General features: G+C 51.8%; 19 non-coding genes across 19 annotated transcripts; all 19 read right to left on the reverse strand.

Annotated features, from left to right (window-relative positions):
• Positions 1–594: 594 nt before the first annotated feature.
• On the reverse strand, positions 595–713 carry LOC124751232. Its single transcript, XR_007012069.1, has one exon. It is a non-coding gene; the product is annotated as a 5S ribosomal RNA (ribosomal RNA).
• Positions 714–2,010: 1,297 nt separating this feature from the next.
• LOC124751233 lies at positions 2,011–2,129 on the reverse strand. The gene has a single exon (XR_007012070.1). It is a non-coding gene; the product is annotated as a 5S ribosomal RNA (ribosomal RNA).
• A 1,298-nt stretch (positions 2,130–3,427) lies between these two features.
• Positions 3,428–3,546, reverse strand: LOC124751234. Its single transcript, XR_007012071.1, has one exon. It is a non-coding gene; the product is annotated as a 5S ribosomal RNA (ribosomal RNA).
• A 1,298-nt stretch (positions 3,547–4,844) lies between these two features.
• On the reverse strand, positions 4,845–4,963 carry LOC124751235. The gene has a single exon (XR_007012072.1). It is a non-coding gene; the product is annotated as a 5S ribosomal RNA (ribosomal RNA).
• Positions 4,964–6,261: 1,298 nt separating this feature from the next.
• Positions 6,262–6,380, reverse strand: LOC124751236. Its single transcript, XR_007012073.1, has one exon. It is a non-coding gene; the product is annotated as a 5S ribosomal RNA (ribosomal RNA).
• A 1,266-nt stretch (positions 6,381–7,646) lies between these two features.
• On the reverse strand, positions 7,647–7,765 carry LOC124751237. The gene has a single exon (XR_007012074.1). It is a non-coding gene; the product is annotated as a 5S ribosomal RNA (ribosomal RNA).
• A 1,267-nt stretch (positions 7,766–9,032) lies between these two features.
• LOC124751238 lies at positions 9,033–9,151 on the reverse strand. The gene has a single exon (XR_007012075.1). It is a non-coding gene; the product is annotated as a 5S ribosomal RNA (ribosomal RNA).
• A 1,267-nt stretch (positions 9,152–10,418) lies between these two features.
• Positions 10,419–10,537, reverse strand: LOC124751240. Its single transcript, XR_007012076.1, has one exon. It is a non-coding gene; the product is annotated as a 5S ribosomal RNA (ribosomal RNA).
• Positions 10,538–11,804: 1,267 nt separating this feature from the next.
• Positions 11,805–11,923, reverse strand: LOC124751241. Its single transcript, XR_007012077.1, has one exon. It is a non-coding gene; the product is annotated as a 5S ribosomal RNA (ribosomal RNA).
• Positions 11,924–13,190: 1,267 nt separating this feature from the next.
• Positions 13,191–13,309, reverse strand: LOC124751243. The gene has a single exon (XR_007012079.1). It is a non-coding gene; the product is annotated as a 5S ribosomal RNA (ribosomal RNA).
• A 1,267-nt stretch (positions 13,310–14,576) lies between these two features.
• LOC124751244 lies at positions 14,577–14,695 on the reverse strand. Its single transcript, XR_007012080.1, has one exon. It is a non-coding gene; the product is annotated as a 5S ribosomal RNA (ribosomal RNA).
• A 1,298-nt stretch (positions 14,696–15,993) lies between these two features.
• Positions 15,994–16,112, reverse strand: LOC124751245. The gene has a single exon (XR_007012081.1). It is a non-coding gene; the product is annotated as a 5S ribosomal RNA (ribosomal RNA).
• Positions 16,113–17,410: 1,298 nt separating this feature from the next.
• On the reverse strand, positions 17,411–17,529 carry LOC124751246. Its single transcript, XR_007012082.1, has one exon. It is a non-coding gene; the product is annotated as a 5S ribosomal RNA (ribosomal RNA).
• A 1,299-nt stretch (positions 17,530–18,828) lies between these two features.
• On the reverse strand, positions 18,829–18,947 carry LOC124751247. The gene has a single exon (XR_007012083.1). It is a non-coding gene; the product is annotated as a 5S ribosomal RNA (ribosomal RNA).
• A 1,297-nt stretch (positions 18,948–20,244) lies between these two features.
• On the reverse strand, positions 20,245–20,363 carry LOC124751248. Its single transcript, XR_007012084.1, has one exon. It is a non-coding gene; the product is annotated as a 5S ribosomal RNA (ribosomal RNA).
• A 1,298-nt stretch (positions 20,364–21,661) lies between these two features.
• On the reverse strand, positions 21,662–21,780 carry LOC124751249. Its single transcript, XR_007012085.1, has one exon. It is a non-coding gene; the product is annotated as a 5S ribosomal RNA (ribosomal RNA).
• A 1,298-nt stretch (positions 21,781–23,078) lies between these two features.
• LOC124751251 lies at positions 23,079–23,197 on the reverse strand. Its single transcript, XR_007012086.1, has one exon. It is a non-coding gene; the product is annotated as a 5S ribosomal RNA (ribosomal RNA).
• Positions 23,198–24,495: 1,298 nt separating this feature from the next.
• On the reverse strand, positions 24,496–24,614 carry LOC124751252. Its single transcript, XR_007012087.1, has one exon. It is a non-coding gene; the product is annotated as a 5S ribosomal RNA (ribosomal RNA).
• A 1,298-nt stretch (positions 24,615–25,912) lies between these two features.
• LOC124751253 lies at positions 25,913–26,031 on the reverse strand. The gene has a single exon (XR_007012088.1). It is a non-coding gene; the product is annotated as a 5S ribosomal RNA (ribosomal RNA).
• Positions 26,032–26,399: the final 368 nt, after the last annotated feature.

Below are 26,399 nucleotides of genomic sequence, written 5' to 3' on the forward strand. Positions count from 1 at the left end.
ACAACATTTCTGTCGTTTCATACTGTTTTGTTATTTCCAGAGACTCTTTGGAAATCTTCCTTGCCACACTCTTCTTCAAACTGAGTGCCCTAATATCGTATCTTTTGTTTATTACAACAGATTTAAGTCATTGTGGAAACATCGTTGTCACATCTGAAAAAGAGGGCTGGCAGTGGTGGTGGCGACAAAAAAGCAAAGTATGAAGACAGCCAGAGGTCCCAGGCAGTCACCGATCCGAATACTAACGTTGTTGCTTATCTGCGGTGATCGGACGAGAACGGCTGTTTTTTTTTTTTTTTTTTTAATTTATGTATTTAGTTAGTTTTTCGAATTTAGCACTGCTACATAACAGTTGGCTCTGACGCATTTCAAGGACACATCTGTCGATTCGTAGTGTTTCGTCATTTCCAACGAGTTCCTAGCACTATTCCTCGGCGCATTCTTGCTCAAACTGAGTTCATTACTGTAATTTCGTGTCTTATGTTTAGTGCAGTACTTTAAAATGCTTGTGGAAGCATCTTTGTCACACCTGAAAGTTAGTATGAAAAAGAGGGCTGGCAGGTGTAGCGACGCAAAAATTAAAAAATGAGATAGAGCCAACAGCACCCGGTGTTCCCAGGCGGTCACCCATCCAAGTACTAACCGGGCCCGATGTTGCTTAACTTCGGTGATCGGACGAGAACCGGTGTATTCAACATGGTATGGCCGTTGGCGTCCTTATAATGTGGCCGCACGGCAGAGGAAGCCTTCGCCCCTTCTCCCAACACACGCAATCGCCGTTTTCCGTGGCACATTTGACGCAAAGCACGTCCTTCCACCGCCACGTGGGTGACACGCACAGCGCGGCTGCTCGTTGCACCGCCTGTCATTCGTTTGGTGCGTGCGGCCTCCGACACTCGCGGGAGACGCACCCTGTTCTTGTTATCCGGCGCGGGGCCGGGCGTCGGGGGGACTGCGCGGGGTGTGGCAGTGTCCTGCTGGACCGGCGGAAGCTTTCTCACCCGGCTGACACGCGCCGCGCTTCCAGATATTTGCGTAATTTGCGCGGTGCATTTTCGCCTGTCCCCTCCCCTTCCGTCCCGACTTGTCCCGACTTTGCTCGACTGCCGCTCGCTGCCGCTCGGGTCGCGCTCCATATGACCGCACAAGCACGACAAACATCTGCGAGATGGGCGCGGGCCGAACCGGCGTGTCCGAGACGCCGTGTGCGGCCGTTCGGAGGTACTAGAGCAGCGCTGTGCCGTGCCGTGCCGTGCCGTGCCGTGCCGTGCCGTGCCATGGAAAGGCGCGAAAACGAGGACACAAGACACAGGAGGTTCGACAAAGCATCCATCTCTTCTAGCGACGAAAGATAAATTGTTGTTTACAAATTTGCAGTTGTGCACTGCTACAAAACAATGTGCCCTGACGTATTTCACAACATTTCTGTCGTTTCATACTGTTTTGTTATTTCCAGAGACTCTTTGGAAATCTTCCTTGGCACACTCTTCTTCAAACTGAGTGCCCTAATATCGTATCTTTTGTTTATTACAACAGATTTAAGTCATTGTGGAAACATCGTTGTCACATCTGAAAAAGAGGGCTGGCAGTGGTGGTGGCGACAAAAAAGCAAAGTATGAAGACAGCCAGAGGTCCCAGGCAGTCACCGATCCGAATACTAACGTTGTTGCTTATCTGCGGTGATCGGACGAGAACGGCTGTTTTTTTTTTTTTTTTTTTAATTTATGTATTTAGTTAGTTTTTCGAATTTAGCACTGCTACATAACAGTTGGCTCTGACGCATTTCAAGGACACATCTGTCGATTCGTAGTGTTTCGTCATTTCCAACGAGTTCCTAGCACTATTCCTCGGCGCATTCTTGCTCAAACTGAGTTCATTACTGTAATTTCGTGTCTTATGTTTAGTGCAGTACTTTAAAATGCTTGTGGAAGCATCTTTGTCACACCTGAAAGTTAGTATGAAAAAGAGGGCTGGCAGGTGTAGCGACGCAAAAATTAAAAAATGAGATAGAGCCAACAGCACCCGGTGTTCCCAGGCGGTCACCCATCCAAGTACTAACCGGGCCCGATGTTGCTTAACTTCGGTGATCGGACGAGAACCGGTGTATTCAACATGGTATGGCCGTTGGCGTCCTTATAATGTGGCCGCACGGCAGAGGAAGCCTTCGCCCCTTCTCCCAACACACGCAATCGCCGTTTTCCGTGGCACATTTGACGCAAAGCACGTCCTTCCACCGCCACGTGGGTGACACGCACAGCGCGGCTGCTCGTTGCACCGCCTGTCATTCGTTTGGTGCGTGCGGCCTCCGACACTCGCGGGAGACGCACCTTGTTCTTGTTATCCGGCGCGGGGCCAGGCGTCGGGGGGACTGCGCGGGGTGTGGCAGTGTCCTGCTGGACCGGCGGAAGCTTTCTCACCCGGCTGACACGCGCCGCGCTTCCAGATATTTGCGTAATTTGCGCGGTGCATTTTCGCCTGTCCCCTCCCCTCCCGTCCCGACTTGTCCCGACTTTGCTTCGACTGCCGCTCGCTGCCGCTCGGGTCGCGCTCCATATGACCGCACAAGCACGACAAACATCTGCGAGATGGGCGCGGGCCGAACCGGCGTGTCCGAGACGCCGTGTGCGGCCGTTCGGAGGTACTAGAGCAGCGCTGTGCCGTGCCGTGCCGTGCCGTGCCGTGCCGTGCCGTGCCATGGAAAGGCGCGAAAACGAGGACACAAGACACAGGAGGTTCGACAAAGCATCCATCTCTTCTAGCGACGAAAGATAAATTGTTGTTTACAAATTTGCAGTTGTGCACTGCTACAAAACAATGTGCCCTGACGTATTTCACAACATTTCTGTCGTTTCATACTGTTTTGTTATTTCCAGAGACTCTTTGGAAATCTTCCTTGGCACACTCTTCTTCAAACTGAGTGCCCTAATATCGTATCTTTTGTTTATTACAACAGATTTAAGTCATTGTGGAAACATCGTTGTCACATCTGAAAAAGAGGGCTGGCAGTGGTGGTGGCGACAAAAAAGCAAAGTATGAAGACAGCCAGAGGTCCCAGGCAGTCACCGATCCGAATACTAACGTTGTTGCTTATCTGCGGTGATCGGACGAGAACGGCTGTTTTTTTTTTTTTTTTTTTAATTTATGTATTTAGTTAGTTTTTCGAATTTAGCACTGCTACATAACAGTTGGCTCTGACGCGTTTCAAGGACACATCTGTCGATTCGTAGTGTTTCGTTAATTCCAACGACTTCCTAGCACTCTTCCTCCGCGCATTCTTGCTCAAACTGAGTTCATTACTGCAATTTCGTGTCTTACGTTTAGTACAGTACTTTAAAATGCTTGTGGAAGCATCTTTGTCACACCTGAAAGTTAGTATGAAAAAGAGGGCAGGCAGGTGTAGCGACGCAAAAATTAAAAGATGAGATAGAGCCAACAGCACCCGGTGTTCCCAGGCGGTCACCCATCCAAGTACTAACCGGGCCCGATGTTGCTTAACTTCGGTGATCGGACGAGAACCGGTGTATTCAACATGGTATGGCCGTTGGCGTCCTTATAATGTGGCCGCACGGCAGAGGAAGCCTTCGCCCCTTCTCCCAACACACGCAATCGCCGTTTTCCGTGGCACATTTGACGCAAAGCACGTCCTTCCACCGCCACGTGGGTGACACGCACAGCGCGGCTGCTCGTTGCACCGCCTGTCATTCGTTTGGTGCGTGCGGCCTCCGACACTCGCGGGAGACGCACCCTGTTCTTGTTATCCGGCGCGGGGCCGGGCGTCGGGGGGACTGCGCGGGGTGTGGCAGTGTCCTGCTGGACCGGCGGAAGCTTTCTCACCCGGCTGACACGCGCCGCGCTTCCAGATATTTGCGTAATTTGCGCGGTGCATTTTCGCCTGTCCCCTCCCCTTCCGTCCCGACTTGTCCCGACTTTGCTTCGACTGCCGCTCGCTGCCGCTCGGGTCGCGCTCCATATGACCGCACAAGCACGACAAACATCTGCGAGATGGGCGCGGGCCGAACCGGCGTGTCCGAGACGCCGTGTGCGGCCGTTCGGAGGTACTAGAGCAGCGCTGTGCCGTGCCGTGCCGTGCCGTGCCGTGCCGTGCCGTGCCATGGAAAGGCGCGAAAACGAGGACACAAGACACAGGAGGTTCGACAAAGCATCCATCTCTTCTAGCGACGAAAGATAAATTGTTGTTTACAAATTTGCAGTTGTGCACTGCTACAAAACAATGTGCCCTGACGTATTTCACAACATTTCTGTCGTTTCATACTGTTTTGTTATTTCCAGAGACTCTTTGGAAATCTTCCTTGGCACACTCTTCTTCAAACTGAGTGCCCTAATATCGTATCTTTTGTTTATTACAACAGATTTAAGTCATTGTGGAAACATCGTTGTCACATCTGAAAAAGAGGGCTGGCAGTGGTGGTGGCGACAAAAAAGCAAAGTATGAAGACAGCCAGAGGTCCCAGGCAGTCACCGATCCGAATACTAACGTTGTTGCTTATCTGCGGTGATCGGACGAGAACGGCTGTTTTTTTTTTTTTTTTTTTAATTTATGTATTTAGTTAGTTTTTCGAATTTAGCACTGCTACATAACAGTTGGCTCTGACGCATTTCAAGGACACATCTGTCGATTCGTAGTGTTTCGTCATTTCCAACGAGTTCCTAGCACTATTCCTCGGCGCATTCTTGCTCAAACTGAGTTCATTACTGTAATTTCGTGTCTTATGTTTAGTGCAGTACTTTAAAATGCTTGTGGAAGCATCTTTGTCACACCTGAAAGTTAGTATGAAAAAGAGGGCTGGCAGGTGTAGCGACGCAAAAATTAAAAAATGAGATAGAGCCAACAGCACCCGGTGTTCCCAGGCGGTCACCCATCCAAGTACTAACCGGGCCCGATGTTGCTTAACTTCGGTGATCGGACGAGAACCGGTGTATTCAACATGGTATGGCCGTTGGCGTCCTTATAATGTGGCCGCACGGCAGAGGAAGCCTTCGCCCCTTCTCCCAACACACGCAATCGCCGTTTTCCGTGGCACATTTGACGCAAAGCACGTCCTTCCACCGCCACGTGGGTGACACGCACAGCGCGGCTGCTCGTTGCACCGCCTGTCATTCGTTTGGTGCGTGCGGCCTCCGACACTCGCGGGAGACGCACCTTGTTCTTGTTATCCGGCGCGGGGCCGGGCGTCGGGGGGACTGCGCGGGGTGTGGCAGTGTCCTGCTGGACCGGCGGAAGCTTTCTCACCCGGCTGACACGCGCCGCGCTTCCAGATATTTGCGTAATTTGCGCGGTGCATTTTCGCCTGTCCCCTCCCCTCCCGTCCCGACTTGTCCCGACTTTGCTTCGACTGCCGCTCGCTGCCGCTCGGGTCGCGCTCCATATGACCGCACAAGCACGACAAACATCTGCGAGATGGGCGCGGGCCGAACCGGCGTGTCCGAGACGCCGTGTGCGGCCGTTCGGAGGTACTAGAGCAGCGCTGTGCCGTGCCGTGCCGTGCCGTGCCGTGCCGTGCCGTGCCATGGAAAGGCGCGAAAACGAGGACACAAGACACAGGAGGTTCGACAAAGCATCCATCTCTTCTAGCGACGAAAGATAAATTGTTGTTTACAAATTTGCAGTTGTGCACTGCTACAAAACAATGTGCCCTGACGTATTTCACAACATTTCTGTCGTTTCATACTGTTTTGTTATTTCCAGAGACTCTTTGGAAATCTTCCTTGGCACACTCTTCTTCAAACTGAGTGCCCTAATATCGTATCTTTTGTTTATTACAACAGATTTAAGTCATTGTGGAAACATCGTTGTCACATCTGAAAAAGAGGGCTGGCAGTGGTGGTGGCGACAAAAAAGCAAAGTATGAAGACAGCCAGAGGTCCCAGGCAGTCACCGATCCGAATACTAACGTTGTTGCTTATCTGCGGTGATCGGACGAGAACGGCTGTTTTTTTTTTTTTTTTTTTAATTTATGTATTTAGTTAGTTTTTCGAATTTAGCACTGCTACATAACAGTTGGCTCTGACGCGTTTCAAGGACACATCTGTCGATTCGTAGTGTTTCGTTAATTCCAACGACTTCCTAGCACTCTTCCTCCGCGCATTCTTGCTCAAACTGAGTTCATTACTGCAATTTCGTGTCTTACGTTTAGTACAGTACTTTAAAATGCTTGTGGAAGCATCTTTGTCACACCTGAAAGTTAGTATGAAAAAGAGGGCAGGCAGGTGTAGCGACGCAAAAATTAAAAGATGAGATAGAGCCAACAGCACCCGGTGTTCCCAGGCGGTCACCCATCCAAGTACTAACCGGGCCCGATGTTGCTTAACTTCGGTGATCGGACGAGAACCGGTGTATTCAACATGGTATGGCCGTTGGCGTCCTTATAATGTGGCCGCACGGCAGAGGAAGCCTTCGCCCCTTCTCCCAACACACGCAATCGCCGTTTTCCGTGGCACATTTGACGCAAAGCACGTCCTTCCACCGCCACGTGGGTGACACGCACAGCGCGGCTGCTCGTTGCACCGCCTGTCATTCGTTTGGTGCGTGCGGCCTCCGACACTCGCGGGAGACGCACCTTGTTCTTGTTATCCGGCGCGGGGCCGGGCGTCGGGGGGACTGCGCGGGGTGTGGCAGTGTCCTGCTGGACCGGCGGAAGCTTTCTCACCCGGCTGACACGCGCCGCGCTTCCAGATATTTGCGTAATTTGCGCGGTGCATTTTCGCCTGTCCCCTCCCCTTCCGTCCCGACTTGTCCCGACTTTGCTTCGACTGCCGCTCGCTGCCGCTCGGGTCGCGCTCCATATGACCGCACAAGCACGACAAACATCTGCGAGATGGGCGCGGGCCGAACCGGCGTGTCCGAGACGCCGTGTGCGGCCGTTCGGAGCTACTAGAGTAGAGCAGCGCTGCGCTGGAAAGGTGCGAAAACACGGACAGAGGACACAGGAGGTTCAACAAAGCATCCATCTCCTCTAGAGGCGAAAGATAAATTTTTGTTTACAAATTTGCAGATGTGCACTGCTACAAAACAATATGCCCGGACGTGTTTCACAACATTTCTGTCGTTTCATACTGTTTCGTTATTTGCAGACACACTTTGCTAATCTTCCTTGGCACACTCTTCTTCAAACGGAGTTCCTTAATATCGCATCTTACGATAGTTTAAAATCAGTATGGACGCATCTTCGTCACACAAGAAAGGTAGCATGAAAAGAGGGCTGGCAGGGGTAGCGACAAAAAAGCCAAAAATGAAGACAGCCAGAGTTCCCAGGCGGTCGCCGATCCGAATACTAACGTTGTTGCTTATCTTCGGTGATCGGACGAGAACGGCTGTTTTTTTTTTTTTTTTTTTTAATTTATGTATTTAGTTAGTTTTTCGAATTTAGCGCCGCTACAAAACAGTTGGCTCTGACGCGTTTCAAGGACACATCTGTCGATTCGTAGTGTTTCGTTAATTCCAACGACTTCCTAGCACTCTTCCTCCGCGCATTCTTGCTCAAACTGAGTTCATTACTGCAATTTCGTGTCTTACGTTTAGTACAGTACTTTAAAATGCTTGTGGAAGCATCTTTGTCACACCTGAAAGTTAGTATGAAAAAGAGGGCAGGCAGGTGTAGCGACGCAAAAATTAAAAGATGAGATAGAGCCAACAGCACCCGGTGTTCCCAGGCGGTCACCCATCCAAGTACTAACCGGGCCCGATGTTGCTTAACTTCGGTGATCGGACGAGAACCGGTGTATTCAACATGGTATGGCCGTTGGCGTCCTTATAATGTGGCCGCACGGCAGAGGAAGCCTTCGCCCCTTCTCCCAACACACGCAATCGCCGTTTTCCGTGGCACATTTGACGCAAAGCACGTCCTTCCACCGCCACGTGGGTGACACGCACAGCGCGGCTGCTCGTTGCACCGCCTGTCATTCGTTTGGTGCGTGCGGCCTCCGACACTCGCGGGAGACGCACCTTGTTCTTGTTATCCGGCGCGGGGCCGGGCGTCGGGGGGACTGCGCGGGGTGTGGCAGTGTCCTGCTGGACCGGCGGAAGCTTTCTCACCCGGCTGACACGCGCCGCGCTTCCAGATATTTGCGTAATTTGCGCGGTGCATTTTCGCCTGTCCCCTCCCCTTCCGTCCCGACTTGTCCCGACTTTGCTTCGACTGCCGCTCGCTGCCGCTCGGGTCGCGCTCCATATGACCGCACAAGCACGACAAACATCTGCGAGATGGGCGCGGGCCGAACCGGCGTGTCCGAGACGCCGTGTGCGGCCGTTCGGAGCTACTAGAGTAGAGCAGCGCTGCGCTGGAAAGGTGCGAAAACACGGACAGAGGACACAGGAGGTTCAACAAAGCATCCATCTCCTCTAGAGGCGAAAGATAAATTTTTGTTTACAAATTTGCAGATGTGCACTGCTACAAAACAATATGCCCGGACGTGTTTCACAACATTTCTGTCGTTTCATACTGTTTCGTTATTTGCAGACACACTTTGCTAATCTTCCTTGGCACACTCTTCTTCAAACGGAGTTCCTTAATATCGCATCTTACGATAGTTTAAAATCAGTATGGACGCATCTTCGTCACACAAGAAAGGTAGCATGAAAAGAGGGCTGGCAGGGGTAGCGACAAAAAAGCCAAAAATGAAGACAGCCAGAGTTCCCAGGCGGTCGCCGATCCGAATACTAACGTTGTTGCTTATCTTCGGTGATCGGACGAGAACGGCTGTTTTTTTTTTTTTTTTTTTTTAATTTATGTATTTAGTTAGTTTTTCGAATTTAGCGCCGCTACAAAACAGTTGGCTCTGACGCGTTTCAAGGACACATCTGTCGATTCGTAGTGTTTCGTTAATTCCAACGACTTCCTAGCACTCTTCCTCCGCGCATTCTTGCTCAAACTGAGTTCATTACTGCAATTTCGTGTCTTACGTTTAGTACAGTACTTTAAAATGCTTGTGGAAGCATCTTTGTCACACCTGAAAGTTAGTATGAAAAAGAGGGCAGGCAGGTGTAGCGACGCAAAAATTAAAAGATGAGATAGAGCCAACAGCACCCGGTGTTCCCAGGCGGTCACCCATCCAAGTACTAACCGGGCCCGATGTTGCTTAACTTCGGTGATCGGACGAGAACCGGTGTATTCAACATGGTATGGCCGTTGGCGTCCTTATAATGTGGCCGCACGGCAGAGGAAGCCTTCGCCCCTTCTCCCAACACACGCAATCGCCGTTTTCCGTGGCACATTTGACGCAAAGCACGTCCTTCCACCGCCACGTGGGTGACACGCACAGCGCGGCTGCTCGTTGCACCGCCTGTCATTCGTTTGGTGCGTGCGGCCTCCGACACTCGCGGGAGACGCACCTTGTTCTTGTTATCCGGCGCGGGGCCGGGCGTCGGGGGGACTGCGCGGGGTGTGGCAGTGTCCTGCTGGACCGGCGGAAGCTTTCTCACCCGGCTGACACGCGCCGCGCTTCCAGATATTTGCGTAATTTGCGCGGTGCATTTTCGCCTGTCCCCTCCCCTTCCGTCCCGACTTGTCCCGACTTTGCTTCGACTGCCGCTCGCTGCCGCTCGGGTCGCGCTCCATATGACCGCACAAGCACGACAAACATCTGCGAGATGGGCGCGGGCCGAACCGGCGTGTCCGAGACGCCGTGTGCGGCCGTTCGGAGCTACTAGAGTAGAGCAGCGCTGCGCTGGAAAGGTGCGAAAACACGGACAGAGGACACAGGAGGTTCAACAAAGCATCCATCTCCTCTAGAGGCGAAAGATAAATTTTTGTTTACAAATTTGCAGATGTGCACTGCTACAAAACAATATGCCCGGACGTGTTTCACAACATTTCTGTCGTTTCATACTGTTTCGTTATTTGCAGACACACTTTGCTAATCTTCCTTGGCACACTCTTCTTCAAACGGAGTTCCTTAATATCGCATCTTACGATAGTTTAAAATCAGTATGGACGCATCTTCGTCACACAAGAAAGGTAGCATGAAAAGAGGGCTGGCAGGGGTAGCGACAAAAAAGCCAAAAATGAAGACAGCCAGAGTTCCCAGGCGGTCGCCGATCCGAATACTAACGTTGTTGCTTATCTTCGGTGATCGGACGAGAACGGCTGTTTTTTTTTTTTTTTTTTTTTAATTTATGTATTTAGTTAGTTTTTCGAATTTAGCGCCGCTACAAAACAGTTGGCTCTGACGCGTTTCAAGGACACATCTGTCGATTCGTAGTGTTTCGTTAATTCCAACGACTTCCTAGCACTCTTCCTCCGCGCATTCTTGCTCAAACTGAGTTCATTACTGCAATTTCGTGTCTTACGTTTAGTACAGTACTTTAAAATGCTTGTGGAAGCATCTTTGTCACACCTGAAAGTTAGTATGAAAAAGAGGGCAGGCAGGTGTAGCGACGCAAAAATTAAAAGATGAGATAGAGCCAACAGCACCCGGTGTTCCCAGGCGGTCACCCATCCAAGTACTAACCGGGCCCGATGTTGCTTAACTTCGGTGATCGGACGAGAACCGGTGTATTCAACATGGTATGGCCGTTGGCGTCCTTATAATGTGGCCGCACGGCAGAGGAAGCCTTCGCCCCTTCTCCCAACACACGCAATCGCCGTTTTCCGTGGCACATTTGACGCAAAGCACGTCCTTCCACCGCCACGTGGGTGACACGCACAGCGCGGCTGCTCGTTGCACCGCCTGTCATTCGTTTGGTGCGTGCGGCCTCCGACACTCGCGGGAGACGCACCTTGTTCTTGTTATCCGGCGCGGGGCCGGGCGTCGGGGGGACTGCGCGGGGTGTGGCAGTGTCCTGCTGGACCGGCGGAAGCTTTCTCACCCGGCTGACACGCGCCGCGCTTCCAGATATTTGCGTAATTTGCGCGGTGCATTTTCGCCTGTCCCCTCCCCTTCCGTCCCGACTTGTCCCGACTTTGCTTCGACTGCCGCTCGCTGCCGCTCGGGTCGCGCTCCATATGACCGCACAAGCACGACAAACATCTGCGAGATGGGCGCGGGCCGAACCGGCGTGTCCGAGACGCCGTGTGCGGCCGTTCGGAGCTACTAGAGTAGAGCAGCGCTGCGCTGGAAAGGTGCGAAAACACGGACAGAGGACACAGGAGGTTCAACAAAGCATCCATCTCCTCTAGAGGCGAAAGATAAATTTTTGTTTACAAATTTGCAGATGTGCACTGCTACAAAACAATATGCCCGGACGTGTTTCACAACATTTCTGTCGTTTCATACTGTTTCGTTATTTGCAGACACACTTTGCTAATCTTCCTTGGCACACTCTTCTTCAAACGGAGTTCCTTAATATCGCATCTTACGATAGTTTAAAATCAGTATGGACGCATCTTCGTCACACAAGAAAGGTAGCATGAAAAGAGGGCTGGCAGGGGTAGCGACAAAAAAGCCAAAAATGAAGACAGCCAGAGTTCCCAGGCGGTCGCCGATCCGAATACTAACGTTGTTGCTTATCTTCGGTGATCGGACGAGAACGGCTGTTTTTTTTTTTTTTTTTTTTTAATTTATGTATTTAGTTAGTTTTTCGAATTTAGCGCCGCTACAAAACAGTTGGCTCTGACGCGTTTCAAGGACACATCTGTCGATTCGTAGTGTTTCGTTAATTCCAACGACTTCCTAGCACTCTTCCTCCGCGCATTCTTGCTCAAACTGAGTTCATTACTGCAATTTCGTGTCTTACGTTTAGTACAGTACTTTAAAATGCTTGTGGAAGCATCTTTGTCACACCTGAAAGTTAGTATGAAAAAGAGGGCAGGCAGGTGTAGCGACGCAAAAATTAAAAGATGAGATAGAGCCAACAGCACCCGGTGTTCCCAGGCGGTCACCCATCCAAGTACTAACCGGGCCCGATGTTGCTTAACTTCGGTGATCGGACGAGAACCGGTGTATTCAACATGGTATGGCCGTTGGCGTCCTTATAATGTGGCCGCACGGCAGAGGAAGCCTTCGCCCCTTCTCCCAACACACGCAATCGCCGTTTTCCGTGGCACATTTGACGCAAAGCACGTCCTTCCACCGCCACGTGGGTGACACGCACAGCGCGGCTGCTCGTTGCACCGCCTGTCATTCGTTTGGTGCGTGCGGCCTCCGACACTCGCGGGAGACGCACCTTGTTCTTGTTATCCGGCGCGGGGCCGGGCGTCGGGGGGACTGCGCGGGGTGTGGCAGTGTCCTGCTGGACCGGCGGAAGCTTTCTCACCCGGCTGACACGCGCCGCGCTTCCAGATATTTGCGTAATTTGCGCGGTGCATTTTCGCCTGTCCCCTCCCCTTCCGTCCCGACTTGTCCCGACTTTGCTTCGACTGCCGCTCGCTGCCGCTCGGGTCGCGCTCCATATGACCGCACAAGCACGACAAACATCTGCGAGATGGGCGCGGGCCGAACCGGCGTGTCCGAGACGCCGTGTGCGGCCGTTCGGAGCTACTAGAGTAGAGCAGCGCTGCGCTGGAAAGGTGCGAAAACACGGACAGAGGACACAGGAGGTTCAACAAAGCATCCATCTCCTCTAGAGGCGAAAGATAAATTTTTGTTTACAAATTTGCAGATGTGCACTGCTACAAAACAATATGCCCGGACGTGTTTCACAACATTTCTGTCGTTTCATACTGTTTCGTTATTTGCAGACACACTTTGCTAATCTTCCTTGGCACACTCTTCTTCAAACGGAGTTCCTTAATATCGCATCTTACGATAGTTTAAAATCAGTATGGACGCATCTTCGTCACACAAGAAAGGTAGCATGAAAAGAGGGCTGGCAGGGGTAGCGACAAAAAAGCCAAAAATGAAGACAGCCAGAGTTCCCAGGCGGTCGCCGATCCGAATACTAACGTTGTTGCTTATCTTCGGTGATCGGACGAGAACGGCTGTTTTTTTTTTTTTTTTTTTTTAATTTATGTATTTAGTTAGTTTTTCGAATTTAGCGCCGCTACAAAACAGTTGGCTCTGACGCGTTTCAAGGACACATCTGTCGATTCGTAGTGTTTCGTTAATTCCAACGACTTCCTAGCACTCTTCCTCCGCGCATTCTTGCTCAAACTGAGTTCATTACTGCAATTTCGTGTCTTACGTTTAGTACAGTACTTTAAAATGCTTGTGGAAGCATCTTTGTCACACCTGAAAGTTAGTATGAAAAAGAGGGCAGGCAGGTGTAGCGACGCAAAAATTAAAAGATGAGATAGAGCCAACAGCACCCGGTGTTCCCAGGCGGTCACCCATCCAAGTACTAACCGGGCCCGATGTTGCTTAACTTCGGTGATCGGACGAGAACCGGTGTATTCAACATGGTATGGCCGTTGGCGTCCTTATAATGTGGCCGCACGGCAGAGGAAGCCTTCGCCCCTTCTCCCAACACACGCAATCGCCGTTTTCCGTGGCACATTTGACGCAAAGCACGTCCTTCCACCGCCACGTGGGTGACACGCACAGCGCGGCTGCTCGTTGCACCGCCTGTCATTCGTTTGGTGCGTGCGGCCTCCGACACTCGCGGGAGACGCACCTTGTTCTTGTTATCCGGCGCGGGGCCGGGCGTCGGGGGGACTGCGCGGGGTGTGGCAGTGTCCTGCTGGACCGGCGGAAGCTTTCTCACCCGGCTGACACGCGCCGCGCTTCCAGATATTTGCGTAATTTGCGCGGTGCATTTTCGCCTGTCCCCTCCCCTTCCGTCCCGACTTGTCCCGACTTTGCTTCGACTGCCGCTCGCTGCCGCTCGGGTCGCGCTCCATATGACCGCACAAGCACGACAAACATCTGCGAGATGGGCGCGGGCCGAACCGGCGTGTCCGAGACGCCGTGTGCGGCCGTTCGGAGCTACTAGAGTAGAGCAGCGCTGCGCTGGAAAGGTGCGAAAACACGGACAGAGGACACAGGAGGTTCAACAAAGCATCCATCTCCTCTAGAGGCGAAAGATAAATTTTTGTTTACAAATTTGCAGATGTGCACTGCTACAAAACAATATGCCCGGACGTGTTTCACAACATTTCTGTCGTTTCATACTGTTTCGTTATTTGCAGACACACTTTGCTAATCTTCCTTGGCACACTCTTCTTCAAACGGAGTTCCTTAATATCGCATCTTACGATAGTTTAAAATCAGTATGGACGCATCTTCGTCACACAAGAAAGGTAGCATGAAAAGAGGGCTGGCAGGGGTAGCGACAAAAAAGCCAAAAATGAAGACAGCCAGAGTTCCCAGGCGGTCGCCGATCCGAATACTAACGTTGTTGCTTATCTTCGGTGATCGGACGAGAACGGCTGTTTTTTTTTTTTTTTTTTTTTAATTTATGTATTTAGTTAGTTTTTCGAATTTAGCGCCGCTACAAAACAGTTGGCTCTGACGCGTTTCAAGGACACATCTGTCGATTCGTAGTGTTTCGTTAATTCCAACGACTTCCTAGCACTCTTCCTCCGCGCATTCTTGCTCAAACTGAGTTCATTACTGCAATTTCGTGTCTTACGTTTAGTACAGTACTTTAAAATGCTTGTGGAAGCATCTTTGTCACACCTGAAAGTTAGTATGAAAAAGAGGGCTGGCAGGTGTAGCGACGCAAAAATTAAAAAATGAGATAGAGCCAACAGCACCCGGTGTTCCCAGGCGGTCACCCATCCAAGTACTAACCGGGCCCGATGTTGCTTAACTTCGGTGATCGGACGAGAACCGGTGTATTCAACATGGTATGGCCGTTGGCGTCCTTATAATGTGGCCGCACGGCAGAGGAAGCCTTCGCCCCTTCTCCCAACACACGCAATCGCCGTTTTCCGTGGCACATTTGACGCAAAGCACGTCCTTCCACCGCCACGTGGGTGACACGCACAGCGCGGCTGCTCGTTGCACCGCCTGTCATTCGTTTGGTGCGTGCGGCCTCCGACACTCGCGGGAGACGCACCTTGTTCTTGTTATCCGGCGCGGGGCCAGGCGTCGGGGGGACTGCGCGGGGTGTGGCAGTGTCCTGCTGGACCGGCGGAAGCTTTCTCACCCGGCTGACACGCGCCGCGCTTCCAGATATTTGCGTAATTTGCGCGGTGCATTTTCGCCTGTCCCCTCCCCTCCCGTCCCGACTTGTCCCGACTTTGCTTCGACTGCCGCTCGCTGCCGCTCGGGTCGCGCTCCATATGACCGCACAAGCACGACAAACATCTGCGAGATGGGCGCGGGCCGAACCGGCGTGTCCGAGACGCCGTGTGCGGCCGTTCGGAGGTACTAGAGCAGCGCTGTGCCGTGCCGTGCCGTGCCGTGCCGTGCCGTGCCGTGCCATGGAAAGGCGCGAAAACGAGGACACAAGACACAGGAGGTTCGACAAAGCATCCATCTCTTCTAGCGACGAAAGATAAATTGTTGTTTACAAATTTGCAGTTGTGCACTGCTACAAAACAATGTGCCCTGACGTATTTCACAACATTTCTGTCGTTTCATACTGTTTTGTTATTTCCAGAGACTCTTTGGAAATCTTCCTTGGCACACTCTTCTTCAAACTGAGTGCCCTAATATCGTATCTTTTGTTTATTACAACAGATTTAAGTCATTGTGGAAACATCGTTGTCACATCTGAAAAAGAGGGCTGGCAGTGGTGGTGGCGACAAAAAAGCAAAGTATGAAGACAGCCAGAGGTCCCAGGCAGTCACCGATCCGAATACTAACGTTGTTGCTTATCTGCGGTGATCGGACGAGAACGGCTGTTTTTTTTTTTTTTTTTTTAATTTATGTATTTAGTTAGTTTTTCGAATTTAGCACTGCTACATAACAGTTGGCTCTGACGCATTTCAAGGACACATCTGTCGATTCGTAGTGTTTCGTCATTTCCAACGAGTTCCTAGCACTATTCCTCGGCGCATTCTTGCTCAAACTGAGTTCATTACTGTAATTTCGTGTCTTATGTTTAGTGCAGTACTTTAAAATGCTTGTGGAAGCATCTTTGTCACACCTGAAAGTTAGTATGAAAAAGAGGGCTGGCAGGTGTAGCGACGCAAAAATTAAAAAATGAGATAGAGCCAACAGCACCCGGTGTTCCCAGGCGGTCACCCATCCAAGTACTAACCGGGCCCGATGTTGCTTAACTTCGGTGATCGGACGAGAACCGGTGTATTCAACATGGTATGGCCGTTGGCGTCCTTATAATGTGGCCGCACGGCAGAGGAAGCCTTCGCCCCTTCTCCCAACACACGCAATCGCCGTTTTCCGTGGCACATTTGACGCAAAGCACGTCCTTCCACCGCCACGTGGGTGACACGCACAGCGCGGCTGCTCGTTGCACCGCCTGTCATTCGTTTGGTGCGTGCGGCCTCCGACACTCGCGGGAGACGCACCTTGTTCTTGTTATCCGGCGCGGGGCCGGGCGTCGGGGGGACTGCGCGGGGTGTGGCAGTGTCCTGCTGGACCGGCGGAAGCTTTCTCACCCGGCTGACACGCGCCGCGCTTCCAGATATTTGCGTAATTTGCGCGGTGCATTTTCGCCTGTCCCCTCCCCTCCCGTCCCGACTTGTCCCGACTTTGCTTCGACTGCCGCTCGCTGCCGCTCGGGTCGCGCTCCATATGACCGCACAAGCACGACAAACATCTGCGAGATGGGCGCGGGCCGAACCGGCGTGTCCGAGACGCCGTGTGCGGCCGTTCGGAGGTACTAGAGCAGCGCTGTGCCGTGCCGTGCCGTGCCGTGCCGTGCCGTGCCGTGCCATGGAAAGGCGCGAAAACGAGGACACAAGACACAGGAGGTTCGACAAAGCATCCATCTCTTCTAGCGACGAAAGATAAATTGTTGTTTACAAATTTGCAGTTGTGCACTGCTACAAAACAATGTGCCCTGACGTATTTCACAACATTTCTGTCGTTTCATACTGTTTTGTTATTTCCAGAGACTCTTTGGAAATCTTCCTTGCCACACTCTTCTTCAAACTGAGTGCCCTAATATCGTATCTTTTGTTTATTACAACAGATTTAAGTCATTGTGGAAACATCGTTGTCACATCTGAAAAAGAGGGCTGGCAGTGGTGGTGGCGACAAAAAAGCAAAGTATGAAGACAGCCAGAGGTCCCAGGCAGTCACCGATCCGAATACTAACGTTGTTGCTTATCTGCGGTGATCGGACGAGAACGGCTGTTTTTTTTTTTTTTTTTTTAATTTATGTATTTAGTTAGTTTTTCGAATTTAGCACTGCTACATAACAGTTGGCTCTGACGCATTTCAAGGACACATCTGTCGATTCGTAGTGTTTCGTCATTTCCAACGAGTTCCTAGCACTATTCCTCGGCGCATTCTTGCTCAAACTGAGTTCATTACTGTAATTTCGTGTCTTATGTTTAGTGCAGTACTTTAAAATGCTTGTGGAAGCATCTTTGTCACACCTGAAAGTTAGTATGAAAAAGAGGGCTGGCAGGTGTAGCGACGCAAAAATTAAAAAATGAGATAGAGCCAACAGCACCCGGTGTTCCCAGGCGGTCACCCATCCAAGTACTAACCGGGCCCGATGTTGCTTAACTTCGGTGATCGGACGAGAACCGGTGTATTCAACATGGTATGGCCGTTGGCGTCCTTATAATGTGGCCGCACGGCAGAGGAAGCCTTCGCCCCTTCTCCCAACACACGCAATCGCCGTTTTCCGTGGCACATTTGACGCAAAGCACGTCCTTCCACCGCCACGTGGGTGACACGCACAGCGCGGCTGCTCGTTGCACCGCCTGTCATTCGTTTGGTGCGTGCGGCCTCCGACACTCGCGGGAGACGCACCCTGTTCTTGTTATCCGGCGCGGGGCCGGGCGTCGGGGGGACTGCGCGGGGTGTGGCAGTGTCCTGCTGGACCGGCGGAAGCTTTCTCACCCGGCTGACACGCGCCGCGCTTCCAGATATTTGCGTAATTTGCGCGGTGCATTTTCGCCTGTCCCCTCCCCTTCCGTCCCGACTTGTCCCGACTTTGCTTCGACTGCCGCTCGCTGCCGCTCGGGTCGCGCTCCATATGACCGCACAAGCACGACAAACATCTGCGAGATGGGCGCGGGCCGAACCGGCGTGTCCGAGACGCCGTGTGCGGCCGTTCGGAGGTACTAGAGCAGCGCTGTGCCGTGCCGTGCCGTGCCGTGCCGTGCCGTGCCGTGCCATGGAAAGGCGCGAAAACGAGGACACAAGACACAGGAGGTTCGACAAAGCATCCATCTCTTCTAGCGACGAAAGATAAATTGTTGTTTACAAATTTGCAGTTGTGCACTGCTACAAAACAATGTGCCCTGACGTATTTCACAACATTTCTGTCGTTTCATACTGTTTTGTTATTTCCAGAGACTCTTTGGAAATCTTCCTTGGCACACTCTTCTTCAAACTGAGTGCCCTAATATCGTATCTTTTGTTTATTACAACAGATTTAAGTCATTGTGGAAACATCGTTGTCACATCTGAAAAAGAGGGCTGGCAGTGGTGGTGGCGACAAAAAAGCAAAGTATGAAGACAGCCAGAGGTCCCAGGCAGTCACCGATCCGAATACTAACGTTGTTGCTTATCTGCGGTGATCGGACGAGAACGGCTGTTTTTTTTTTTTTTTTTTTTAATTTATGTATTTAGTTAGTTTTTCGAATTTAGCACTGCTACATAACAGTTGGCTCTGACGCATTTCAAGGACACATCTGTCGATTCGTAGTGTTTCGTCATTTCCAACGAGTTCCTAGCACTATTCCTCGGCGCATTCTTGCTCAAACTGAGTTCATTACTGTAATTTCGTGTCTTATGTTTAGTGCAGTACTTTAAAATGCTTGTGGAAGCATCTTTGTCACACCTGAAAGTTAGTATGAAAAAGAGGGCTGGCAGGTGTAGCGACGCAAAAATTAAAAAATGAGATAGAGCCAACAGCACCCGGTGTTCCCAGGCGGTCACCCATCCAAGTACTAACCGGGCCCGATGTTGCTTAACTTCGGTGATCGGACGAGAACCGGTGTATTCAACATGGTATGGCCGTTGGCGTCCTTATAATGTGGCCGCACGGCAGAGGAAGCCTTCGCCCCTTCTCCCAACACACGCAATCGCCGTTTTCCGTGGCACATTTGACGCAAAGCACGTCCTTCCACCGCCACGTGGGTGACACGCACAGCGCGGCTGCTCGTTGCACCGCCTGTCATTCGTTTGGTGCGTGCGGCCTCCGACACTCGCGGGAGACGCACCTTGTTCTTGTTATCCGGCGCGGGGCCGGGCGTCGGGGGGACTGCGCGGGGTGTGGCAGTGTCCTGCTGGACCGGCGGAAGCTTTCTCACCCGGCTGACACGCGCCGCGCTTCCAGATATTTGCGTAATTTGCGCGGTGCATTTTCGCCTGTCCCCTCCCCTCCCGTCCCGACTTGTCCCGACTTTGCTTCGACTGCCGCTCGCTGCCGCTCGGGTCGCGCTCCATATGACCGCACAAGCACGACAAACATCTGCGAGATGGGCGCGGGCCGAACCGGCGTGTCCGAGACGCCGTGTGCGGCCGTTCGGAGGTACTAGAGCAGCGCTGTGCCGTGCCGTGCCGTGCCGTGCCGTGCCGTGCCGTGCCATGGAAAGGCGCGAAAACGAGGACACAAGACACAGGAGGTTCGACAAAGCATCCATCTCTTCTAGCGACGAAAGATAAATTGTTGTTTACAAATTTGCAGTTGTGCACTGCTACAAAACAATGTGCCCTGACGTATTTCACAACATTTCTGTCGTTTCATACTGTTTTGTTATTTCCAGAGACTCTTTGGAAATCTTCCTTGCCACACTCTTCTTCAAACTGAGTGCCCTAATATCGTATCTTTTGTTTATTACAACAGATTTAAGTCATTGTGGAAACATCGTTGTCACATCTGAAAAAGAGGGCTGGCAGTGGTGGTGGCGACAAAAAAGCAAAGTATGAAGACAGCCAGAGGTCCCAGGCAGTCACCGATCCGAATACTAACGTTGTTGCTTATCTGCGGTGATCGGACGAGAACGGCTGTTTTTTTTTTTTTTTTTTAATTTATGTATTTAGTTAGTTTTTCGAATTTAGCACTGCTACATAACAGTTGGCTCTGACGCATTTCAAGGACACATCTGTCGATTCGTAGTGTTTCGTCATTTCCAACGAGTTCCTAGCACTATTCCTCGGCGCATTCTTGCTCAAACTGAGTTCATTACTGTAATTTCGTGTCTTATGTTTAGTGCAGTACTTTAAAATGCTTGTGGAAGCATCTTTGTCACACCTGAAAGTTAGTATGAAAAAGAGGGCTGGCAGGTGTAGCGACGCAAAAATTAAAAAATGAGATAGAGCCAACAGCACCCGGTGTTCCCAGGCGGTCACCCATCCAAGTACTAACCGGGCCCGATGTTGCTTAACTTCGGTGATCGGACGAGAACCGGTGTATTCAACATGGTATGGCCGTTGGCGTCCTTATAATGTGGCCGCACGGCAGAGGAAGCCTTCGCCCCTTCTCCCAACACACGCAATCGCCGTTTTCCGTGGCACATTTGACGCAAAGCACGTCCTTCCACCGCCACGTGGGTGACACGCACAGCGCGGCTGCTCGTTGCACCGCCTGTCATTCGTTTGGTGCGTGCGGCCTCCGACACTCGCGGGAGACGCACCCTGTTCTTGTTATCCGGCGCGGGGCCGGGCGTCGGGGGGACTGCGCGGGGTGTGGCAGTGTCCTGCTGGACCGGCGGAAGCTTTCTCACCCGGCTGACACGCGCCGCGCTTCCAGATATTTGCGTAATTTGCGCGGTGCATTTTCGCCTGTCCCCTCCCCTTCCGTCCCGACTTGTCCCGACTTTGCTTCGACTGCCGCTCGCTGCCGCTCGGGTCGCGCTCCATATGACCGCACAAGCACGACAAACATCTGCGAGATGGGCGCGGGCCGAACCGGCGTGTCCGAGACGCCGTGTGCGGCCGTTCGGAGGTACTAGAGCAGCGCTGTGCCGTGCCGTGCCGTGCCGTGCCGTGCCGTGCCGTGCCATGGAAAGGCGCGAAAACGAGGACACAAGACACAGGAGGTTCGACAAAGCATCCATCTCTTCTAGCGACGAAAGATAAATTGTTGTTTACAAATTTGCAGTTGTGCACTGCTACAAAACAATGTGCCCTGACGTATTTCACAACATTTCTGTCGTTTCATACTGTTTTGTTATTTCCAGAGACTCTTTGGAAATCTTCCTTGGCACACTCTTCTTCAAACTGAGTGCCCTAATATCGTATCTTTTGTTTATTACAACAGATTTAAGTCATTGTGGAAACATCGTTGTCACATCTGAAAAAGAGGGCTGGCAGTGGTGGTGGCGACAAAAAAGCAAAGTATGAAGACAGCCAGAGGTCCCAGGCAGTCACCGATCCGAATACTAACGTTGTTGCTTATCTGCGGTGATCGGACGAGAACGGCTGTTTTTTTTTTTTTTTTTTTAATTTATGTATTTAGTTAGTTTTTCGAATTTAGCACTGCTACATAACAGTTGGCTCTGACGCATTTCAAGGACACATCTGTCGATTCGTAGTGTTTCGTCATTTCCAACGAGTTCCTAGCACTATTCCTCGGCGCATTCTTGCTCAAACTGAGTTCATTACTGTAATTTCGTGTCTTATGTTTAGTGCAGTACTTTAAAATGCTTGTGGAAGCATCTTTGTCACACCTGAAAGTTAGTATGAAAAAGAGGGCTGGCAGGTGTAGCGACGCAAAAATTAAAAAATGAGATAGAGCCAACAGCACCCGGTGTTCCCAGGCGGTCACCCATCCAAGTACTAACCGGGCCCGATGTTGCTTAACTTCGGTGATCGGACGAGAACCGGTGTATTCAACATGGTATGGCCGTTGGCGTCCTTATAATGTGGCCGCACGGCAGAGGAAGCCTTCGCCCCTTCTCCCAACACACGCAATCGCCGTTTTCCGTGGCACATTTGACGCAAAGCACGTCCTTCCACCGCCACGTGGGTGACACGCACAGCGCGGCTGCTCGTTGCACCGCCTGTCATTCGTTTGGTGCGTGCGGCCTCCGACACTCGCGGGAGACGCACCTTGTTCTTGTTATCCGGCGCGGGGCCGGGCGTCGGGGGGACTGCGCGGGGTGTGGCAGTGTCCTGCTGGACCGGCGGAAGCTTTCTCACCCGGCTGACACGCGCCGCGCTTCCAGATATTTGCGTAATTTGCGCGGTGCATTTTCGCCTGTCCCCTCCCCTCCCGTCCCGACTTGTCCCGACTTTGCTTCGACTGCCGCTCGCTGCCGCTCGGGTCGCGCTCCATATGACCGCACAAGCACGACAAACATCTGCGAGATGGGCGCGGGCCGAACCGGCGTGTCCGAGACGCCGTGTGCGGCCGTTCGGAGGTACTAGAGCAGCGCTGTGCCGTGCCGTGCCGTGCCGTGCCGTGCCGTGCCGTGCCATGGAAAGGCGCGAAAACGAGGACACAAGACACAGGAGGTTCGACAAAGCATCCATCTCTTCTAGCGACGAAAGATAAATTGTTGTTTACAAATTTGCAGTTGTGCACTGCTACAAAACAATGTGCCCTGACGTATTTCACAACATTTCTGTCGTTTCATACTGTTTTGTTATTTCCAGAGACTCTTTGGAAATCTTCCTTGGCACACTCTTCTTCAAACTGAGTGCCCTAATATCGTATCTTTTGTTTATTACAACAGATTTAAGTCATTGTGGAAACATCGTTGTCACATCTGAAAAAGAGGGCTGGCAGTGGTGGTGGCGACAAAAAAGCAAAGTATGAAGACAGCCAGAGGTCCCAGGCAGTCACCGATCCGAATACTAACGTTGTTGCTTATCTGCGGTGATCGGACGAGAACGGCTGTTTTTTTTTTTTTTTTTTTAATTTATGTATTTAGTTAGTTTTTCGAATTTAGCACTGCTACATAACAGTTGGCTCTGACGCGTTTCAAGGACACATCTGTCGATTCGTAGTGTTTCGTTAATTCCAACGACTTCCTAGCACTCTTCCTCCGCGCATTCTTGCTCAAACTGAGTTCATTACTGCAATTTCGTGTCTTACGTTTAGTACAGTACTTTAAAATGCTTGTGGAAGCATCTTTGTCACACCTGAAAGTTAGTATGAAAAAGAGGGCAGGCAGGTGTAGCGACGCAAAAATTAAAAGATGAGATAGAGCCAACAGCACCCGGTGTTCCCAGGCGGTCACCCATCCAAGTACTAACCGGGCCCGATGTTGCTTAACTTCGGTGATCGGACGAGAACCGGTGTATTCAACATGGTATGGCCGTTGGCGTCCTTATAATGTGGCCGCACGGCAGAGGAAGCCTTCGCCCCTTCTCCCAACACACGCAATCGCCGTTTTCCGTGGCACATTTGACGCAAAGCACGTCCTTCCACCGCCACGTGGGTGACACGCACAGCGCGGCTGCTCGTTGCACCGCCTGTCATTCGTTTGGTGCGTGCGGCCTCCGACACTCGCGGGAGACGCACCCTGTTCTTGTTATCCGGCGCGGGGCCGGGCGTCGGGGGGACTGCGCGGGGTGTGGCAGTGTCCTGCTGGACCGGCGGAAGCTTTCTCACCCGGCTGACACGCGCCGCGCTTCCAGATATTTGCGTAATTTGCGCGGTGCATTTTCGCCTGTCCCCTCCCCTTCCGTCCCGACTTGTCCCGACTTTGCTTCGACTGCCGCTCGCTGCCGCTCGGGTCGCGCTCCATATGACCGCACAAGCACGACAAACATCTGCGAGATGGGCGCGGGCCGAACCGGCGTGTCCGAGACGCCGTGTGCGGCCGTTCGGAGGTACTAGAGCAGCGCTGTGCCGTGCCGTGCCGTGCCGTGCCGTGCCGTGCCGTGCCATGGAAAGGCGCGAAAACGAGGACACAAGACACAGGAGGTTCGACAAAGCATCCATCTCTTCTAGCGACGAAAGATAAATTGTTGTTTACAAATTTGCAGTTGTGCACTGCTACAAAACAATGTGCCCTGACGTATTTCACAACATTTCTGTCGTTTCATACTGTTTTGTTATTTCCAGAGACTCTTTGGAAATCTTCCTTGGCACACTCTTCTTCAAACTGAGTGCCCTAATATCGTATCTTTTGTTTATTACAACAGATTTAAGTCATTGTGGAAACATCGTTGTCACATCTGAAAAAGAGGGCTGGCAGTGGTGGTGGCGACAAAAAAGCAAAGTATGAAGACAGCCAGAGGTCCCAGGCAGTCACCGATCCGAATACTAACGTTGTTGCTTATCTGCGGTGATCGGACGAGAACGGCTGTTTTTTTTTTTTTTTTTTTAATTTATGTATTTAGTTAGTTTTTCGAATTTAGCACTGCTACATAACAGTTGGCTCTGACGCATTTCAAGGACACATCTGTCGATTCGTAGTGTTTCGTCATTTCCAACGAGTTCCTAGCACTATTCCTCGGCGCATTCTTGCTCAAACTGAGTTCATTACTGTAATTTCGTGTCTTATGTTTAGTGCAGTACTTTAAAATGCTTGTGGAAGCATCTTTGTCACACCTGAAAGTTAGTATGAAAAAGAGGGCTGGCAGGTGTAGCGACGCAAAAATTAAAAAATGAGATAGAGCCAACAGCACCCGGTGTTCCCAGGCGGTCACCCATCCAAGTACTAACCGGGCCCGATGTTGCTTAACTTCGGTGATCGGACGAGAACCGGTGTATTCAACATGGTATGGCCGTTGGCGTCCTTATAATGTGGCCGCACGGCAGAGGAAGCCTTCGCCCCTTCTCCCAACACACGCAATCGCCGTTTTCCGTGGCACATTTGACGCAAAGCACGTCCTTCCACCGCCACGTGGGTGACACGCACAGCGCGGCTGCTCGTTGCACCGCCTGTCATTCGTTTGGTGCGTGCGGCCTCCGACACTCGCGGGAGACGCACCTTGTTCTTGTTATCCGGCGCGGGGCCGGGCGTCGGGGGGACTGCGCGGGGTGTGGCAGTGTCCTGCTGGACCGGCGGAAGCTTTCTCACCCGGCTGACACGCGCCGCGCTTCCAGATATTTGCGTAATTTGCGCGGTGCATTTTCGCCTGTCCCCTCCCCTCCCGTCCCGACTTGTCCCGACTTTGCTTCGACTGCCGCTCGCTGCCGCTCGGGTCGCGCTCCATATGACCGCACAAGCACGACAAACATCTGCGAGATGGGCGCGGGCCGAACCGGCGTGTCCGAGACGCCGTGTGCGGCCGTTCGGAGGTACTAGAGCAGCGCTGTGCCGTGCCGTGCCGTGCCGTGCCGTGCCGTGCCGTGCCATGGAAAGGCGCGAAAACGAGGACACAAGACACAGGAGGTTCGACAAAGCATCCATCTCTTCTAGCGACGAAAGATAAATTGTTGTTTACAAATTTGCAGTTGTGCACTGCTACAAAACAATGTGCCCTGACGTATTTCACAACATTTCTGTCGTTTCATACTGTTTTGTTATTTCCAGAGACTCTTTGGAAATCTTCCTTGGCACACTCTTCTTCAAACTGAGTGCCCTAATATCGTATCTTTTGTTTATTACAACAGATTTAAGTCATTGTGGAAACATCGTTGTCACATCTGAAAAAGAGGGCTGGCAGTGGTGGTGGCGACAAAAAAGCAAAGTATGAAGACAGCCAGAGGTCCCAGGCAGTCACCGATCCGAATACTAACGTTGTTGCTTATCTGCGGTGATCGGACGAGAACGGCTGTTTTTTTTTTTTTTTTTTTAATTTATGTATTTAGTTAGTTTTTCGAATTTAGCACTGCTACATAACAGTTGGCTCTGACGCGTTTCAAGGACACATCTGTCGATTCGTAGTGTTTCGTTAATTCCAACGACTTCCTAGCACTCTTCCTCCGCGCATTCTTGCTCAAACTGAGTTCATTACTGCAATTTCGTGTCTTACGTTTAGTACAGTACTTTAAAATGCTTGTGGAAGCATCTTTGTCACACCTGAAAGTTAGTATGAAAAAGAGGGCAGGCAGGTGTAGCGACGCAAAAATTAAAAGATGAGATAGAGCCAACAGCACCCGGTGTTCCCAGGCGGTCACCCATCCAAGTACTAACCGGGCCCGATGTTGCTTAACTTCGGTGATCGGACGAGAACCGGTGTATTCAACATGGTATGGCCGTTGGCGTCCTTATAATGTGGCCGCACGGCAGAGGAAGCCTTCGCCCCTTCTCCCAACACACGCAATCGCCGTTTTCCGTGGCACATTTGACGCAAAGCACGTCCTTCCACCGCCACGTGGGTGACACGCACAGCGCGGCTGCTCGTTGCACCGCCTGTCATTCGTTTGGTGCGTGCGGCCTCCGACACTCGCGGGAGACGCACCTTGTTCTTGTTATCCGGCGCGGGGCCGGGCGTCGGGGGGACTGCGCGGGGTGTGGCAGTGTCCTGCTGGACCGGCGGAAGCTTTCTCACCCGGCTGACACGCGCCGCGCTTCCAGATATTTGCGTAATTTGCGCGGTGCATTTTCGCCTGTCCCCTCCCCTTCCGTCCC

The sequence above is a fragment of the Schistocerca piceifrons genome, unplaced genomic scaffold, assembly GCF_021461385.2.
Source record: "Schistocerca piceifrons isolate TAMUIC-IGC-003096 unplaced genomic scaffold, iqSchPice1.1 HiC_scaffold_455, whole genome shotgun sequence".
Lineage (NCBI taxonomy): Eukaryota > Metazoa > Arthropoda > Insecta > Orthoptera > Acrididae > Schistocerca > Schistocerca piceifrons.